Consider the following 19,672-nt stretch of genomic DNA (forward strand, 5'->3'; position numbering starts at 1 on the left):
TGAAAAATAGTGTAGTGGCAATTTGAAATGTGTTCCTTTCATTAGCATAGAAGACAGAGAAAATGTTATTAAAAATATGAATATACAAATATTAGATATTGTAGAAATTTATTATACTATTGGTTGAAAGTTTAGATATTTCTAATTTGTCTCAGTTCATATTTGTTAGATTCTCTTTCAATAAGGAAATGGAAAATAATTACATTATTGTGAGCCAACAAAGAAAAAAGATAGAGGAAAAATATTTTCTCACTGGTAAATGATTTCTTTCTTTTTTTTTTCCTTTTTTTTTTTTGTTTTAATTCAAGGACATTTTCATGTCTAACATTGATAAAATAAAAAAGAACATAGAATAAATTTTTTTCCCACTTTTGTCCTGCCTCTGTCCTTCAGCCATCCCTAGGCAACAAATGTTATTGGCTACTTTTGTGTATTCTTCCAGAGACAATTTATGCATACAGTAGGACATATGTATATGTTCCTTCCCATTTTTCACTCAAATGTTAGCATGCTTTACATGCTATCATGTACTTTAATTTTTTTTTTTTAATCTAAGCATATGTGAATGAATTTACTTATAGTATTAATGCCTAGAAGTGGTCATTGCAAGGTCAAGGACACATATTTATGTAATTTGATAGAGATCACTAACATGGAAATCTTGTTTTCTATAGAGTCTGTAAAAGTTTTCTCTGCCAGGAGCAATGTATGTGAATTCCTGTTTCCCTATTCCCTGGGCAAGGCAGTGTATTATCAAACTTTTTGGTCTTTGTCAAGAAGTTATATAAAACATAGTGTAGACTTAAATTAACTTTTTTGGTAGAAATAATGTTTACGACAGTTATATTTTGGCAAGAATTTTAAGCAGGATTGTAAAGATCAATGTGTGAAATAAATTTACTACAATTATTTGTAGACAATATTCTAATAGCAAAGTAGTTGAAACCAAGTTATACACAATGCTGAAATAACATTGATGTGGCCTTTTGCACAAAGTTGAGATTTCTAAAATATAAAAGAATCCTTGTAATACTTTGTGATGAAGTGGCAGGTAACCGTGGAAATTGTTAAAGTGTGCAAATGTCCATAGGTCCTCTCACGTCAAAAAACTTCTGAGATGTCAAATTAAAAAATGAATTTTACTCACTCACCAACTTACTTATTTTCCAAAGGATCAAGGAAACTTTGCAGCCTGGCTACTTGCTGTGGCTGGGCCCCTCTGGTGGATCCACCCAACTACCCCTGGTCTTCTGGAGAGGGGCCTCTCAGGCACACCTAGCTCACCTAGCATTCTTGAGGTCCACATGTTAAATCGGGGAACGTAGGAGCCTACTTGGGCTGTTTTCTGTGCTAGCCTACATTTAGGAAACGCTAGTTTGGATTCCTTTCTTCTGTTGGGTAGGGAAACATAGATGCCTACTATTCTGTTGTTTGTCCAGTTCAGGGTTTCAAACTAGTTTGCCTTGGCTTCAATGCCCTTCAAATTCTCCTTTGCATTATTGCCTTTTGCATTATTTCCACAATACAGCTACTCTTGGTAAGGAAGAAATAGATTTATGCCATCTTTTCTGGACCAGAAGTCCCATATAGTACTTTTAATAATACTATTAATGAGTGAAATCAAATCAAACTCTTAAGTAATTTTTGCTGCATTTTATATGAATTTTGTAGAATAGAAAAATGTAGTGTAAATTACTTTCTTCTCCTTCTTCTTCTCTTTCTCCTCCTCCTCCTCCTTTTTCTTCTCATTATTATTATTATCATGATCATTATTATCATCTTAATGCTGAATAATCATTCTCTAATTGATAGGGATGCATGAGCCAAAATCTTGGAAATCACTCTGTTAGGACAGAATGAGAAAACAACACACATGAGTATTCTCTAATTTTGAAAGTTAAATATGCCTTTAACTCATACAGTGCTCAAAATTCTGAAACTTTTAATTAATTTTTAGAGATTTATGTTAGTAAAAAATATACAAAAGTTAGTAAAAAAAAATCATAATTTTCACCAACGTGTTATTCTTATAGTCGACAACTTGGGATAATGTCCAAGTAGACATCTGTCTTTCTTTGGGAACTACCCACTTCTGGAGGGGTGAGTCACTGTGGCTATGTTTGTTTTGTGTGATGCTCTAACCCTTAGTCACATGACAGTGTTTCTCAACCAGAGGTGACGTTGCCCCCAGGGGACATTTGATAATGTCTGAATATTTTTGGTTGTTACAACACTGAGTTAGATTAGGGGGAGCATCTATTGGCATCTAGTAGGTAGAGGCCAGGGATGATACCTGGAGCACACAGGATAACTTCACCCCACCCCCATCCAAACAAAGAATAAGTATACAACATAAAACTTAAAAAGTACTGAAGGTTAAGAATGAGAAATCTTGTAATAAGAGTAAATATTGACCAATGTTGGGCCAATGAGATTCTTGCCCCAGGGAATTTGGACTTGAGATCCAGAAATTCTGGTTATACTACCTTAGAAATTTGAACTTGAGAAGATATTAAACTTAGCGGAAGTTTCCATTTTGAACCTGTTAAATAAATCTGTCATGCAGAAGCAAACAAGAATCAGAGACAGAAACAACTCTTACCTACTGGTTCTCAGGCCTTCTTGAGATCCAGCCGCATTTCTACCCTTTGGTGCCTAAATAAACACAGTATTCTTCTAGTATACTTAAATGCGGATTTTTACTTGCCGCCAAGTGGGGATGGTCTTGGTTAGGACCCCACTAAGACTTGGCTTAGGCAAGACAGTGTTTTTTTTTTTTTAATTTTTTTTAACGTTAATTTATTTTTGAGAGAGAGATGGAGCGTGAGTGGGGTCAGGGCAGAGAGAGAGGGAGACACAGAATCTGAAGCAGGCTCTAGGCTCTGAGCCGTCAGCACAGAGCCCAACGCGGGGCTTGAACTCACAAACCGTGAGATCATGACCTGAACTGAAGCTGGATGTTCAACCGACTGAACCACCCAGGTGCCCGTTAGGCAAGACAGTCGTGACTAAGAAAATCAGCAAGTCACAGCTCATGTATCAAATCATCAGCATGAAATCATTTAATTCACCTAATTTTTTAGCATAGAAATTACGCTTACTGTAATGACCTAAAATTGGCTTAATGCCTACTCCACAGAGCCTATCAAAGTGAAATTCAATAAATATCTACCTATATCTGATATATGCAAATCCAAATTTTAGAAAAATATCTATTTGCATGGATCTTTATGGTCTATAAAAGATTTCTATTGTATCTTTTTTAAGTTTATTTATTTATTTTGAGAGAGAGACAGCATGAGCAGGGGAGGTGTAGAGAGAGAGGGAGAGAAAGAGAGAGAGGAAAAAAAATCCCCAGCAGGCTCCACGTCAGTGGGGCTTAAACTCACTAAACTGAGATCATGACCTGAGCTGAAACCAAGAGTCGGACCCTTAACTAACTGAGACACCCAGGCACCCCCCCCAAAAAATTTCCCTTTTAAAATTTACTTTCACCATATTACTGTGAGTTAAACAGAATAGTTAACATTTACCTCATTTTATAATTGGGGAAATGTATGCTGAGGAAATGATCAGGGAGTTGTTAAATTTATGCAGCTAATACTGGGGATTTCACAACCTGAGTGTCTTGAATTTAAAGATAAAACAGCTTCCTGTATACCACATTGTATAGCACAGCTTAGTGGACAAGGACATTGGATTTGAAATCAGACAAATGATACAAATACCAGTTCTTTCCATTTCTTTGTCATGGGAAAGTGACTTAATCTTTCTAAATCTCAGTTACCATTTCTGTAAAATGGAGATAATTGCACTTACCTCAGAGAGTTGTTGTTTTGGAATCAGATTCAATAGAATAGTGTAGTTGAAGTGCTTAAATATCTTTTGGCATATACTAAGGACCTAATAACTAATAGCTAATATTTTAATACATTAACGGAGATACTGTTAGAACACTTAATCCATCCTAATTCTGAATGAATGCATGTAGAAGTGAAATTCCTGTAGTCCAGTTCTATCCTGTGAAAACTATTTTATCCATTGAAAACTGCTGATACCTGTGGATGAGAAATGAAAAAGCAAAAACCCTGGGAGTGAAGTGGAGGCTTCTTGCCCTTGACATTCGTTCCTGTTCTCTCTCCTTGTTTGAGCTACTTGAAAGGTAAATTACTCATCCATATTTAAAGAGCACACTATCCTGAGGCAAAATGTATTTTGGAACTACTCAAAGGCATACTTATTTTAAGAACTGAATTTTAGAAATACGATCTTTTTTTTTTTTTTTTTTTAGAATTAGACTTTGTGAGAGATTCCGTAGAGATGTAACATACATGATCAAAATGTTTTAAAATTGTAAAATTTTTCAGGCTTCCTTTAGATTTCTGATAGCCTTTCTATTAGTTACAATATATTACTTAACCTTAGGCCCATTTGACAGACACTTCTCTGAACCTTGACTGAACTTTTTAGAAATCTGAAAATCTGGGCTGTGCAAGTTTCTGACAATATTCTGTTTTTGTTGCTTGACCATACAAAGTACATTATGGGATCTAAAAGATGTAGTCTTATATTGTTAGAAAGTATTTCTTTTCCTATGACTGAAATAAATTCACTTCAGTGAAGGCTTCTCTGGAGATATTCAACTTTATGATTTGTCAAATATTTCCCTGTCTTCTGTGGATAATTATTTTTGAGAGTTTTTATACATTAGGGAAGGAAAGTAAAAGTGTTTAAAAACTCCACAAGTCAGCTAAGTAAACTGAAGAATCCATTTCACTCACCACACCATATCAAAGCTGACATCTTCCCACAGGTGTCTCTTCCTAAAACAGCAAATGTGCCAGAATTTTCCTTAGTGTCACTAAGTGGCAAGAAGCCTTGGTAGAGACAAAACATTCAGGCTCTGAGAGAACAAGCTCCTGATGATGAATGCCTTGTTAAGGTGAAATGAAGCAGTGTTGATCAGAGTGAAAACATCTCCGAATAGAAAAATGGCAAAACAAAAATGCTGAGTGCAACAATGGTAAGCTTGAGGGGAGGTCTGCAGGAGGCAGGAGTTTTAAAAGAAGAAATGAGGAAGGAGTTGTGTTTTTTAATAGATCTAGTGAAATGGAGAGTGTGAATAAATAGACAGCTTACTATGGACAATAGTTCACAATGCGTACTTCTAGAAATTGTAATAGAGTTGTGTACATTTTAAGTCAAATTTAGTAGCATTTTGCAATAAATTTTGTGTACTGGACTGGATGCCACTGTGAGCTTTGATTAGCTGTTGAATAATTTAAGTGTGTCATTTTCCCCTTATAGCATTTAATAATTAATATTCACACTGTCAACTCTAGAGACAGCAGCTATTTTATTTAATGTTTTTTTCTAAAATAGAAAATATTTTTCTGAACAAATTCCTTAAAAACATATCTTTAGACAACGTAAAGAATTTTTACAATATTAAAGTAAGTAAATTTTGCCTGTAGACTCTAGCTAAGTGTTTTATTCTTAACTGCTTTCCTCATGAATCTGACTTTCTAAAGTAACTTGAATTTCTTCTCCATAAATCCTTTGTCATGTTAAATGTAGAGCAGCCTTCCCCTATAAACTTAACAGGAATGTCTCTGACAGTGATGCTGTTTAAAAAACAAAACAAAACAAAAACAAAAAAAGAAACAAACAAACAAAAAAACAAATCAGCTGAGTAACTTTAAAGATCTAATTGGCTTTATTCAATGATTCATGAACCAGAGAGCATCCCATTAGCAAACAGAAGGGTGCTCTGAGGAGCTGTACAAAATCGAAGAATTTTATAGGCTGAAGAAGGGTGGGACAAGCAAGTTAAAACAGTGGATTAGTTCAGGCAAGTTTGCCTTCCCTTAGAGGAAGGCCAGGGGTCTTAGGGGGTCTTATCTGGCAAAATTTTCACTAGTGCTGACCAGGAAATTACAGACTGATTGCTTTAAAATTCCACTCCTGGGAGAAGCTGAAACTGCAATTAGGTTATGTATTACGCCTTGGTGGGGAGTTAGCAAAAGTGACTCCATTTGGGGCCTGTTGTTTCTTTTTAACATTGCAAAAGGTCAAAATAAAACTTAGGATGGGACCCTGAGAGCTGCGTTACATGTGGAGCAGTGAGTCAAACTTGAAAGTACTTTGAAGCTCAGTTAAATCGTGGCCGCATTGCTCCACAGCACAGCTTAAGTAAATTGATTCAGTGGATTAATGTAGTCATGTCAGGGGAGACAAACTTATCTGCTATGTGAAGTCTGAAGCTTATAGAACTATTATTTAGCAAGCTTACTGGTAAGAATGACAACTCTCTCTATTCATAAGAACTGCGTCCTAAGGTCTGAGCTCTAGAAGTTGGTGTGTGAGAGACTAAGCTTCAAGGAATAAGTAATAATGATTAAAGGGACAAAGTTATCTCTTTCCCTGCAAGATGTATGAAGCACACTTATCTCATTTAAAATAGATACTGCATGTCCTTTTTTATCTTTAAGCACAGTATCAGGCCAGCTGTCTCCAGCCTCCTATTATCAGGCAGTGTGTTGTTTCATTTTACACATTCCTTTTGCCCTTCTAGACCTGGTGCCATCTGAGTTAGGAACTGCGTTTTGAGGTAGGAGGGAGAAAAACATGTATCAAAATATTACAACTTAATTCTCCTAGCCTTTGCACACGTCTTGTATTAAAGTAGTTATGTCTTCAGCTGCTGATTATTTAACTAAAATTTGCTAGGCTGATTCCCTAGCAAACACCCCTTTGTCTTCTCAGTTCCTTTACAAGGAACATTTCTTGCTTAGAAACTAATTGAAAAGTGTAAATGCATTTGACAATGGGCTAAAAAAATTGTCTGTCTCCTAAACCGAAATATCACACCACAAAAATTAATGAGGAATGTATGTTTCAACTACTGGAGTGAACAGATAATACTTCTGTCCCTGGAAATGTCCATTAAATCAATTAAAGCTAAGACATTATTTTAACCAAATGAAACCTTCTGGTGGAATTCACCTCTTACTTCTACAGTATTCTTCCTAGCTAGATTATCTCATAATCCTTTATTTTAATTAAAAATAGAATGTCATTGGGGCACCTGGGTGACTCAGTTGTTAAGCTGACTCTTGCTCTAGGCTCAGGCCATGATCTCACAGTTTGGGAGATCCAGCTCTGAATCCCGCTGTGCACTGACAGAACAGATGACAGTGTGGAGCCTGCTTGGGATTCTCTCTCTTCCTCTCTCCCCCTCCCTGACTCTCTCTCTCTCAAAAAAAAAAAAAAAAAAAAAAAAAAAGTCATTGAAATTAACACGAGCTGCGTATTTGTTCTGTTATTAGATAACTGTAAATGAAGGGTACTACTATATTGGCAAAATAAAAACTTGTTCCAGACAACACTCTGTGTTAATGTCTCTATACAGACATTAGAGAATATGCTAGATAAATTTTAAAAATATTTAGCATTTTCCTTAGTGATTTGCTATGTTGTGCACCAAGAGTATTACTTTCAGTAGTTGCAATATAATAAAACTTTCAGTTTAATAATAGAAAAAAATAAAACTAACTTGGCCTGGCTTATGGATTCTATTTACTTTTAGAGCGAACTTTAGAAATATATGTATACGTGTGTATGTGTGTGTGTGTGTGTGTGTGTATCCTTTTTATTCTAAAATATATCTGAAATTTATTGAAGTAAATATTAAAATCTAAGAAAACAATTAGGTATTTTTGTTCCTCAGAATTTCAACAAGAAATTGTAACAGCTAGAAACTAAATTGTACGTTTCCCCATGATATTTCTAAAAGTTTCTTGTAGCTTATAACATCAAAGTGACAAATTATGAAAATAAAACACTAATTATACTCATGCACATGCATACACATACAATTTGTCTAAAGTGTAATTGTATTCACAATCTTTGTGGAATAAATGCTGTTTAAAAAGGTAGTTCCGATGTGGTGAATATCCTATTAGGCCAGAGAAAAGCAAGTGGGAGCTAATGGGGAAAAGAGAAAGAGCTGAGCCAGCAGGCTCGATCAATCAGCATAACAGGGAGCCTTTGTAAAAAGGCAACGTCTTTAATTAAAACTCTTGTATTTTACTAATAACTTTGCATGACCATAAGCCTGCTTATCGATTTCAATTATTTCCTATTTTCCTTTTTTTGGATTTGTAGTTTCTGGAGATGTTGTAAAATTAAGGGAAACATTGCAATGAATTGATTACTTGCATACATTTCTAAAATTGTGTTCATCTAAGACATTTCCAAAAGTGACCCAGTAATTAACTTGTAGAAAATCAGAGAATAATCTCCCCTAATATGTGTTTGTTTTGATTTAAGTTGAGAACATTTGCTGTAATTTGATGATGTTTTTCAAAGATTTAAAAGAAATGGATGTTTTTGTTTGTTTTAACTACAGGAGATATAGTTGTTTGAAATGCTCCATGTAATAGAGTTAATACAGATTTAAGACCTAGTGCTCAATGTCATGCTAAAGATTAAGGGAGTATAAAGGAAGTATATAAACTTGTGCCTGTTTTCTGGAAATACTCTGGGTACAAGACAAAATGAAGAATGTTTGAAAAGGCCAAAAAGAATACTGAACTGGGGGCATCAGGAGACCAGAGATACAGTCCTGAACAAATTCAATTTCAAGAACCTCACTTTCCTCAAGTTCTCTCACTTATACAATGAAAAGATTGAAAAAGATGATTTCTGCTCAAGGTGTCTTTCATGGTTGGTTATTTGTGTATGTGTTCCTGTGTGCAGTAATTAGCTATAGATATACATGTTATGGACACAGATAGACATAGACATAGATAGTTTGAGGAAATTGTTCTGTGTTGGTTGCAGCCTGTTGGTAGTGATGCTCTTGGCTAGGAAGGCTCTTAGGTACTTACCTGGTCCTGTGAGCCCCCAAAGCTAGATATTTCCCTGACCAGAGCCAACTTTGCAGCTTGACTTGCCCTTGGTGTTCTTATTATGATTACAAAGTGCACCACTGCAATGATTATAAGGGAACTTTGAAAAAAGAAGGTTACTTGTTTTATTCACAAGTCCTGGAGAATACATGGCCTGTCCTAGGGCCACACATTAAGGTCGTGAGTAGAGAGAGATAGTAAGTGCAGACCCAGGGCTCTCTGCCTTTACTGGGGTCAAGGCACTTGAAATGAAAGTGCCAACGATTTGACAAGTTCACTCTTCCTTGGCAGATTTAAAGCAGAGGAGTGGGAATCAAGGTGCAGGAGGGGGAAAGGTCTGTGGAGTGGTCAGTTTTCTAGGTAACCCAGGGCTTTCTAAAAGGGGAACTTCATGGTTGGGGGCAGCCTGTCTTCTCTAGGTGTTTTGCAAGTAACTGTGTCATACAGCTGCCATATGTTTATTTAAGATAGATGACTTTGAAATGGATGTATCAGCAAATAAAAGCTTAATGTCGGGCACTTACATTATAACCAAAAAGCTTAATGTCAGGCATTTACATTACAGGAGTGCAAACTGTGGAGATAGGCAATCTAATCAGAAAGATTAGAGAGTGAATGGTACACATTTGAAGGATTATTGAGAGGACATTGAGAAGAAGAGTCAGAAATATCTGGAATTGTTACCACTGGAAGAATTTTGTTATAGTAGTCATGACATTTTATTTTGAATGACATATCTTTGCAGCCAAAAAGCTGACTGTCATTAGGATAACTATATTTGACTATTGAAAAGAAAATTTCAGGGGCACCTGGGTGGCTCAGTGGGTTAAGCCTCAGACTCTTGGTTTGGGCTCATGTCATGATATAATGGTGCCTGAGTTCGAGTCCAGCAACAGGCTCTGTGCTGACAGCATGGAGACTGCTTGGGATTCTCTCTCTCCCTCTCTCTCTGCCCCTCCCCTTCTCATTCTCTCCCTCTCTCTCTCTCTCTCTCTCTCTCTCTCTCTCTCTCTCTCTCAAAAGAAATAAATAAGCTTTAAAAATAATTTTAAAAAATTTAAAAATTATCTACAAGTGACATCAGACTGTCCATTGATAAATAGAACACTCATACTCACTGTTTGCTACATAAATAGAAAAAAACTGTGAGATTTCACACTTAGAAAAGCAAATACATACTACTCTCCTGGTTAGGGAATTGGGCAAATCTAGAAAAAAATATCCCCTTTAGAGTACTGTGCTGCATTAACCCAGGATGTATCATTTATTTATTGACTTAACTGGTCTAGTTGGAGGAGAAATTAAGTAAATGGCATGGAAATAACAAGGAAAAGAAGGGATAACTGGATACTTACCATTTTCTCTGTGTTCAGCCACATTTTTTCACATTATATTAGAAGAATTGTGAATTGTCTAGTATCAGACATATTCCGTTTCTTCAGCAAATACACATTTTATGCATTATTGAATAACTTATAATATTATCATGGCTGCTATTCTCCATTTTCATGAGTATTTTCAAAAGAAATAGTCACTGTATTAATTTATGGTGAAGTTATAAAAAATTGACCCCAAATATAGTTTTTGTATATCACTACTTCATTGATGATGGTTATTTTTGGCTTATCTAAAGTTCTTTTGCCTATGAATTTTGTTATGATGGAGCTGATAGACCATTATCACTACAAGAATGCCTTTAGCTTTTGTTCTAATTTGAGTGTTTCTTGAACTCAAATAACTGTATTGGAGGTAATAATTTTCCTGTACAATGAGGATATTGTATGTTTCCAAGACATATTTATTATATTCACTGACTAGAACACAGATGAAGGTGGAGGGTAAAGGATGGGAAGAAAGACTGACATAGTTACTGATCACTTAAAATAAAAATAAAACTACCATATTTACCAAGACATAACAGAAAACTTAAATGATGGAGAATTACTACATTCCAAAAGGAGAAGATTCATGCTATGAAAATGTCAGTTCTTCTAAAATTTAGCTACACATTTAACCATCTTCAGTTTGCTTATTTATTTATTTATTTGTTTGTTTATTTATAAGCAAAAATAGTCTAAAGCATCTCTGGAAAATACAATTAATTGGGCGCCTGGCTGGCTCAGTTGGTTGAGTGTCCTACTCTTGATTTCGGCCTATATCATGATCTTATGGTTCCTGAGATGGAGCCCTGCGTCAGGATCTGTGCTGACATTGTGGAGTCTGCTTGGGATTCTCTCTCTCTCTCTCTCTCTCTCTCTCTCTCTCTCTGTCTGCCCTCCCCGGCTTGCTCTCTCCCCATCTCTGTCTCAAAAATAAATTTAAATTTAAATTTATAAAAATAAAATACAATTAATAAGATAGCCATACATTTGAAAAGAAGAGCTATGTGGAAGGATTTTCCCATCAAGTATTAAACTATTATCAAGTAATTTAAAAGATGTTAAACGATAAAAAGTCAACTAAGTAAATTAAAGATCAGGTTGGCTTTATTCAGCAATTCATGAATCTGACAACATCATACCTAACTACAGAAAGGAGCTCTATCAAGCTGTAGAAAAGAACAATTTTTAAAGTTGGAAATGAGGAAGAAAAAGGAAATTTTTAGAAAATAATGCATTTTCAGGCAAGGTTGCCTTTCAAAGGGAAATGGAAGGGTTCTATCTGACAGATTATTTCACTAGTGTTGACCAGGTAATTCCACATTTACTGGTTCAGGTTATGTTCCTGGGAGTTGAAACTGCAATTATGTTATTCTTGGTTTGCTGATGTGGAGTTTAGTACAAGTGACTCCATTTTGGGCCAGCTTTCTCCTTTTTAACAATTTGTCCCATTTTGATCAGACTCTCACCTTAACTGAGAAGTATGATCAAAATTTAAAGCATTAGCACCACTCTTAGCTACTGCTTTGTAGTTCTCACAGCATTGGTGGATCCTTTGTGTGGTATTCATAGGCTATGATGTGTTTTGCTTAAACTCTGTGATATTCATAAGCCACTTCAGTTTAACAACTTTTAAGGTAGCTATTCTCTTCTTTTTTCTTTTCTTTTCTTTTTTCCCCTCCTATTCCATTCTTAGGGAGATCATTTGCTTGGTGGATAGCACCTATGAACATGTATTTAAAGCTTTTGAGAGAATATAACACAGCAGAGAGATTACTATGATTCTTATAAGCAGAATAATTTTCAATGTTTCAAATGCACTTCAAAGCCATGTTCCCCAAGACCCAAACCAATCAAAATCAAATAAGGCAAACTAAGACCCTGTGGAAAGAGACATCTTTTTTTGTTTTGTTTTGTTTTTGTTTTTGTTTTTATTCTTTAATGTTTGTATACTTATTTTGGAAGAGAGTGCAAGCAGGGAGGTGCAGAGAGGGAGAGAGAATCCCAAGCAGTCTCCACACTGTCAGTGCAGAGCCCAATGCAAGACTCAATCCTGTGAGATCATGACCTGAGAAGAAATCAAAAGTCTGACGCTTAATCGTCTGAGCCACCCAAGGCACCCCAGGAGACACCTTTTTTAAACCCAGTGGCTTGCTCAGTGACTTTATTTAACTGAGTTTCAGCTTCTCCAGAAATGTTAGTACAGGTAGAGCAGGTAGTGTCAGCAGTAGCACAAACACTTCTATGTTCAGATAAAAGACAATCAAGGGCTATTCTGTTATCAAGGACAACTTTGGTCAGAGAGTCTATGGATATTTCTTGGGCGGTTATGGTCTTACCAGCAGATTCTGCAATATTTCAAGAATTAAGGAAGGATTTTTGAACCAATTCTCATTTAACTTTACTCCTAACCAGGGAAATATAACCCTGCCAAAGGAAATGAATCCCGTCATGAAGGCCTTCTGGTAATTCCTTTCTAACTCAACAGTATAAATCCAGGGGAATCAGCCAATGAGATATCTTTGTAGAAAGTTGTAGGCACACTTAGATTATCTAAAAGACATTGTCTGGCTATGTGCCAGGTATCTGGGCTTTAACAAGCCCAAGGAGAATAATAACAACCACAAAGATAAATGCTGTCAGGACACAAACTCCCATTAAGTGGCATGTTAATGGATTCACTTGCAGGATTTTTTCATTTGTCCATTTAAGCCAAGAGTCATTTAGGTTTTCTGCTAGCCTGAAAAAAAAAGTTGTCGTAAAATCCAGAATCTGGGGCACCTGGGTGGCTCAGTTGGTTAAGCATCTGACTCTTGATTTTGGCTCAGGTCATGATATCATGGTTCATTGGATTGAGCCCTGCTTTGGGCTCTCTGTGCTGTCCCTGTGGAGCCTGCTTGGGATTCTCTCTCTCCCTCTCTCTCTCTGCCCCTCCCCTGCTTGTGTGCATTCTCTCTCTCTCTCTATCTCTCTCTCAAGATAAATAAACATTAAAAAAATAATCTCACATAAGACCCAGAATTTAACTCTCTACCCTCTTTGCAATGACAAAGGCAATATGGATGGTGGCATTATCTTTCCAGACCAATACTAGAGTTAAGGAAAGAAAGGGAAGAAGGAAGCATTCCAAGTTTAGTTTAAGTATGACATCTTGAACTGGCATGTTGAGGGAAGCAATCTACCTCAATCTGATTTGGAGTTCTCTAGCATTTTCACAGGACCAGGTGTCAGGCGTAGACTTCTTCAACTGTGAGATGTATATCCAGGATCCATGTCCCTGATATTTGGCTACCGTACGGGTTTGGCCACCATATGGGAACCTTCCAAGGAGGTTCAAGGGTAGTCTTTGTTCTTAGTGATTCCATGTCAGAAGACTGTGAGAAAGTTGGACACGTTAGTTTGGAGATTCATAGCCAGTTTGTTTGTTTGTTTGTTTGTTTGTTTGTTTGTTTGTTAGAAAACTAGAATAATTCAGGTGTCAGTCTAGTTTACAGGTATATAACAAAATCTCAAAGGCAATTAATAGGATTAGAATCTGATATAGACAAAGGTGCACACATAATTTTTTTCTCCTAATTATCCCCATTTCTTTGTTCTCTAAGGATAATCATGGTGAAACTGATTTGTTTGCATTAGATTTGGCCTGAGTATTTACATAAGTGCAACAAGATAATGACAGACCATGTAAGCTTTTTTTTAAGATTGCTTTGCTGGTGCCAGGCTGATTTTTGTAAGCAAGGTGCCAGGCTGATTTTTTCTAAAAGGATTTATTGCCTCTGTAAAGTCAATCTCAGCTCCTTAAAACTGCCTGGTCAGTCTGAGTCTGTGCATATCTATTTCAAATATGACATTCTAGTAAAACCTTGGTGATATAATCAATCCTATTACAAAGGGAACAGAATCTCATTGAACTTATGCAAATTACTAACTATATTGCCATGAAAAGAACGCTCAAGAGTTTTCTAATTCTGGAGGGATTAGGTAGGGAGAAAATGTAAATGTCTCACCTTTGTTCACAAAGGTATACTTTACCAAATTATTGATAGCTTAAGAGAAAAGAGAAAAAAAATTCTTAAAATCTGAAAAAAAAGAACATTAAAGAACCAGCAATGTTTCAGATAAAAAGTCCTCGTCAATTCACTCAGTCCCATATTAATCCTTGTTCTGCCTGAATCCAGTTTTTTCATTTTTTCTGGAAATTCTCACCCAATTCAGTTTTGCGATTTTAGATTTATCAAAAAACATGAACTAGTAAAAAAAAAATCCTTTCCATGAATCTCCTTGGAGATGAAGTACTTTTGCAGATGAAGTACAAGAATAGTTGTGCAAAAACATTTGAGTAAAACTATAACTGTCTGTAAATGACAAAAGACTTTTAAAAATATCTATTATTAAGATCTGATAAGAGTTCATTTTAATGAAATTAACAAGAAAATTTTGCAATTTTTGTGATATACCACATTTTAAGATAATAACAAATTATGACTGATAATACCAGATTTCCAAGAATGTCATATAATCCTGGAATATGTATAACATATACCTACACAAACACAACATAAAGAAGGCTTAGTAGTGATTCTTATTTGACAATGCTTCCCATGCAGTTTAGCATTTCAAACAACCCTGATTAGTTTAACATGATCCTTTTTATAAAGAGAGAAAACAAATCTTTTGAAATGTTCCAGAGACCCTGTGGGAAATCCCAAAGTTAGTTTCAAATCAAAAAGACTTCATATAGGATTTGATTTTGGGGAATTTTGTCAAAAATACCAAAAACTTTATTTTTAAATTTTGTTTATTAAGCTTTTACTTTAATTTCAGTATAGTTAACACACAGTGTTATATTAGTTTCAGGTATACAGCATAGTGATTGAACAATTCCATACATCACCTTGTGTTCATCGCAAGTACACTCCTTAATCCCCATCATCTATTTCTCCCATCTCCCCATCCACCTCTCCTCTGGTAGCTATCAATTTATTCTCTATAGTTAAGAGTTTGTTTCCTGGTTTATCTCTATCTCTCTCTCTCTTTCATTTTTTGCTCATTTGTCTTGTTTCTTAAATTCCACATATGAGTGAAATCATAAGGTATTTCTCTTTCTTTTGCTGGCTTAATTTCACTATATATATGTATATATCGCATGTTCTTTATCCATTAATTTATCGATGGACACTTGGGCTGCTTCCATAATTTGGCTCTTTAAATAATGCTGCTATAAGCATAGGTGTGCATGTATTTATTTGAATTAGTGTTTTTGATTTTGGGGTAAATACTCAGGTTTGTGATTACTAGATCATAGGGTAGTTATATTTTTAACTTTTTGAGGAACTTCCATACTGCTTTTCACAATGGTACCAGCTTGCACTCCCACCAACAGTGCAAGATGATTCCTTTTTCTCCACATCTCACCAACACTTGTGGTTTCTAAAAATATCAAAAAGTTTTTATAGCAGTTGGGCAAATAGGAACATAGATCACCTTAAAACAGTGCTTAATTTTTAATTTAAACATCGTGCCAATTAAAGACTTTGCAGGCAAATACAGAAGTTAGTTGTTAAAAAAAAATCTTTAGCTCTTTTAAGAGAAGATTCAATTTTTTTTACATCATCAAAGACCTAATTAAAAAAAAAAAACACAGGAAATTATTTTGACAAAACACAGAATACTTGTTTTCTGGATGCATTACTTTAAAAGGTAAAGAAAAACCTTTTATAATCATTTCATTTTATTTATTTTTATTTTATTTTATGAACCAGTGAGCACAGGAGAGGCAGAAAGAGAGGGAAAGAGAGAATCTTCAGCAGGCTCCATGTTCAGCACAGAGCCTGACTTGGGGCTCAAGCCAAGGCTCAGTCTCACAACCGTGAGATCATGACCTGAGCCAAAATTAAGAGCTGGTTGCTTGAGGGCTGCCTGGGTGGCTAAGTCAGTTGAGCACCAGACTTCGGCTTAGGTCATGATCTTGTGGTTGATGAGTTCGAGCCCCACATTGGGCTCAGTGCTGACAGCTCAGAGCCTGGAGCTGGCTTTGGATTCTGTGTCTCCCTCTCTCTCTGCCCCTCTCCCACTCATGCTCTGTCTCTCACTGTCTCAAAAATGAATATAAACATTCAAAAATATATATTAAAAAAAAAAAGAATGGGTTGCTTAGCCGACTGAGCCATCCAGGTGCCCCCACCCCCACCTTACAGTCTTTTATCAAGAACAAAACAATATTCCAAGAAAACTTTGTCCTTTGAGAAAACTGAATGATAATTTTGTACCAGGTTGCTTTTGATATTAAAACTTTTTCTTAATTAAATTCATTCCAACCTTAACCAGTCCTGATGCACATAAAATTTCTTTCCCCTATTATTTCTAGTAGTTTTAGTTAATATATTAGAATTTTAACCCTAAGAAAATTTTAACTTTTGGTGAAAACTAAGAAATAAGAGATTATAAACTGTCTTTTACATTAACATTCTATAGATTACCAGATTTGGAAACTATTTTTTTATAATTTCTAGAAACCTGCTTTCTCATAGAAAATTTCTCAGCATGCCATAAAACATATTTACTAATAGACTCAAATATTATTTTATTAGTGATTATAATCCCAAGCAGGCTCCACACTCCGCACAGAGCCAAATGTGGGGCTTGATCTCACAAACTGCAAGATTATGACCTAAGCCAAAATCAAGAATTGGGTGCTTAACTTCCTGAGCCATTCAGGTGCTCCTACACCCAAATATTTTTAATTCCTTTGTAAAAGGAAACAAAAATGGGTAAACCTATGTTGAGTAATTAGTGTTCAATATTTTACCTTATTTAGAAATTATCTAGATATTCAATGAATTTAACTTGACATCATTTAACTTAACCTAGCAAAACTTTTTTTAAAGTTTCAGGTTACCAAATATTTGAGGAAACTATTTAAAAAGTTCACCCAAAACCTTTTTATACTACTTAAATCTACTTAACTTACTTGTTCTTAACAATTATGTTTGGACTACACATAAAAACTTCATGATACATCAGGGAAAGTCAGCTATCATCTCAAGCTATTTTTCTTGCTGACAAATTTTGTAAGATATATGAACTTATTTGACTCTTAAAAGCCTAGATAGGGGCGCCTGGGTGGCGCAGTCGGTTAAGCGTCCGACTTCAGCCAGGTCACGATCTCGCGGTCCGTGAGTTCGAGCCCCGCGTCGGGCTCTGGGCTGATGGCTCGGAGCCTGGAGCCTGTTTCCGATTCTGTGTCTCCCTCTCTCTCCGACCCTCCCCCGTTCATGCTCTGTCTCTCTCTGTCCCAAAAATAAAATAAAAAAAAAAAAAAAAAAAAAAAGCCTAGATAGAATAAAAGTATTATATTTAATGTTGATAACTCTAAAAATATGCCTGTTTTAATTAACCCAACAAACTCAAACTAGCTTTAATACCAACTATTTCCTGAACCTGAAAGTCATTTGGATTAAGTTTCTATTATATTTTTCAGAATTTAAGAATATTATATTTGTATAAGTGCTTCTTTGTTTAAGCCAATTAAATAGTTTCTTTTACAAATTAACTTAGGTAAAATACCCTCTAGAGGTAGAAAAATACCACACATCTATAACACGTATATATGGGCTCATATAAACATACAGGTAGAAGTAAACAGAGACCTTATAGCTTCTGTGGCTCAAGCTTTTTATTACTAATATTTGTGGAGAAGTCATTTAGGATTTGAATTTGTCCTTAACAAGTAATCTTGCTGTAGAGCAGTTTGTATTTCTATTTTTTTTTTTAAGTTTACTTATTTATTTTGAGGTAGAGCATGTGTGTGAGCAGGGGAGAGGTAGAGAGAAAGGGGGAGAGAGAGAATCCCAAGCATGCTCCACACTGTCACCGTGGAGCCCAATGCAGGGCTCAAACTCATGAAAGGCAAGATCATGACCTGAGCCAAAATCAAGAGTTGGATGGTTAACCAACCAGGTGCAGTTTGTATTTTTAAATCGACTTTCTTTCCTTTAGACTTAGGAGTTGGGGATGGTCTAGATAAGAATTAACAGGGAAGGAATTCAGGTTTCTCCAAGAAGGACTTTGGTTTTCCTCAGGCCATAATTTACAAGACTTTTGATAAATAGGGGTGGTTTGGGGGCTCCTAAAAAAAGAATATTGAAATTGAATAAAGAACTTCAAATTGATTCAAGAGCTGCATTTCTAGTTTTATAGAGAGTTGTAAGATAAGGAAGCTTCTAACTCCTCAAAGAATTGGGTTGTGGCTTAAATGACATTATAGGCTGGTCCACCCATCCAACTGCATTATCTTCAATTTGCTTAGGGATGAAGCCATTAAAAAAAAAAAAAAAAAAAAAAAAAGGTTCTTACCAGGCTCTGAATATCAGCTTCCAATTTTTCCAGCTTTTGACTAAAGAAATACTTACATATTTCTTTTAAATATCCTGTCAGGTTTCAGCTGGGACAAGCAGTACATATATCTGACAATATTGAATGACCGCTTGGACTCAAGAGGTATCCCCAAAGAGGATACAAAAGATATTTTATTTTCCTTTATCTACTGACAAATAAAAGATATTTTATTTTCCTTTATCTACTACAGACAGTGATATAGGGGGAGGTGACCCTGGTAAGAATTCTCACTCTTAGCTGGCCTCTGCCAGTTTTTCCAGATCCCATCTGTGGGTTCTGAGTGGAGTTTAAAGTGAAGCATGTAATTCTGATATTTACTAAAATTTGGCAAGGCTTTTAAAATTAATTTTAATTTAGTTTCCCCTTGGCTGCTTAGGGGAGAAATATAGCAGTTTAATAGAAAAACTCTCAGAGTCTCACCAGCTCTGGGAGTGGACTGTATGGAGGCCCTCCTTCAAAGGTAGATGCAGGGATGCCTATAAAGCCATTAACTTGGTGGACTTTTGTTTAGGTCTTGTAGTCTCTTCAGAGTGGAAGTGCAGTTCAGACATAGTGTTACCAGATTGGCTGCTCAAATAAAGGAAGATAGAGGGGAGCAGTAGAAGTTAGGACAGTCTTACAATCTTTGTTTTAGGTACCTCTTTGTCTTTAATTTTTCATCAGCTTTTTGCAATTAAACTTTAATGAAGCTATTTTTTAAAGCCTTTTAGAAGCTTCTGGATACCAATTAAAATAGGTATTCCGTTCCTATAGGTTTGTGTGATTTGTGAACTGTTACTTTTAAGAACACTTCCTAAATGAATGATCTCATCTATTTGGAACATTCCTTCTAATGGACATTGTCATTCCCTGGAGGGATGGCAATAGTTTAATAGGACCCTAACCACAGATGGAGTTCAACCCACATTTCTATCTGGTCATATTTTGGAGTCCTCAACCTAAGAGTTACCAAGCCACATTTTCATGACACAAAACAAGCTTAGG

At 35.7% G+C, this 19,672-nt stretch overlaps 1 protein-coding gene across 4 annotated transcripts in view; it reads left to right on the top strand.

Annotated features, from left to right (window-relative positions):
- ERBB4 (erb-b2 receptor tyrosine kinase 4) overlaps positions 1-19,672 on the top strand; it is a 1,144,263-nt gene that overhangs the window by 789,939 nt on the left and 334,652 nt on the right. The gene's annotated exons all lie outside the window — the stretch shown is intronic.

The sequence above is a fragment of the Panthera onca genome, chromosome C1 (genome assembly GCF_046562875.1).
Source record: "Panthera onca isolate mPanOnc1 chromosome C1, mPanOnc1 haplotype 2, whole genome shotgun sequence".
Lineage (NCBI taxonomy): Eukaryota > Metazoa > Chordata > Mammalia > Carnivora > Felidae > Panthera > Panthera onca.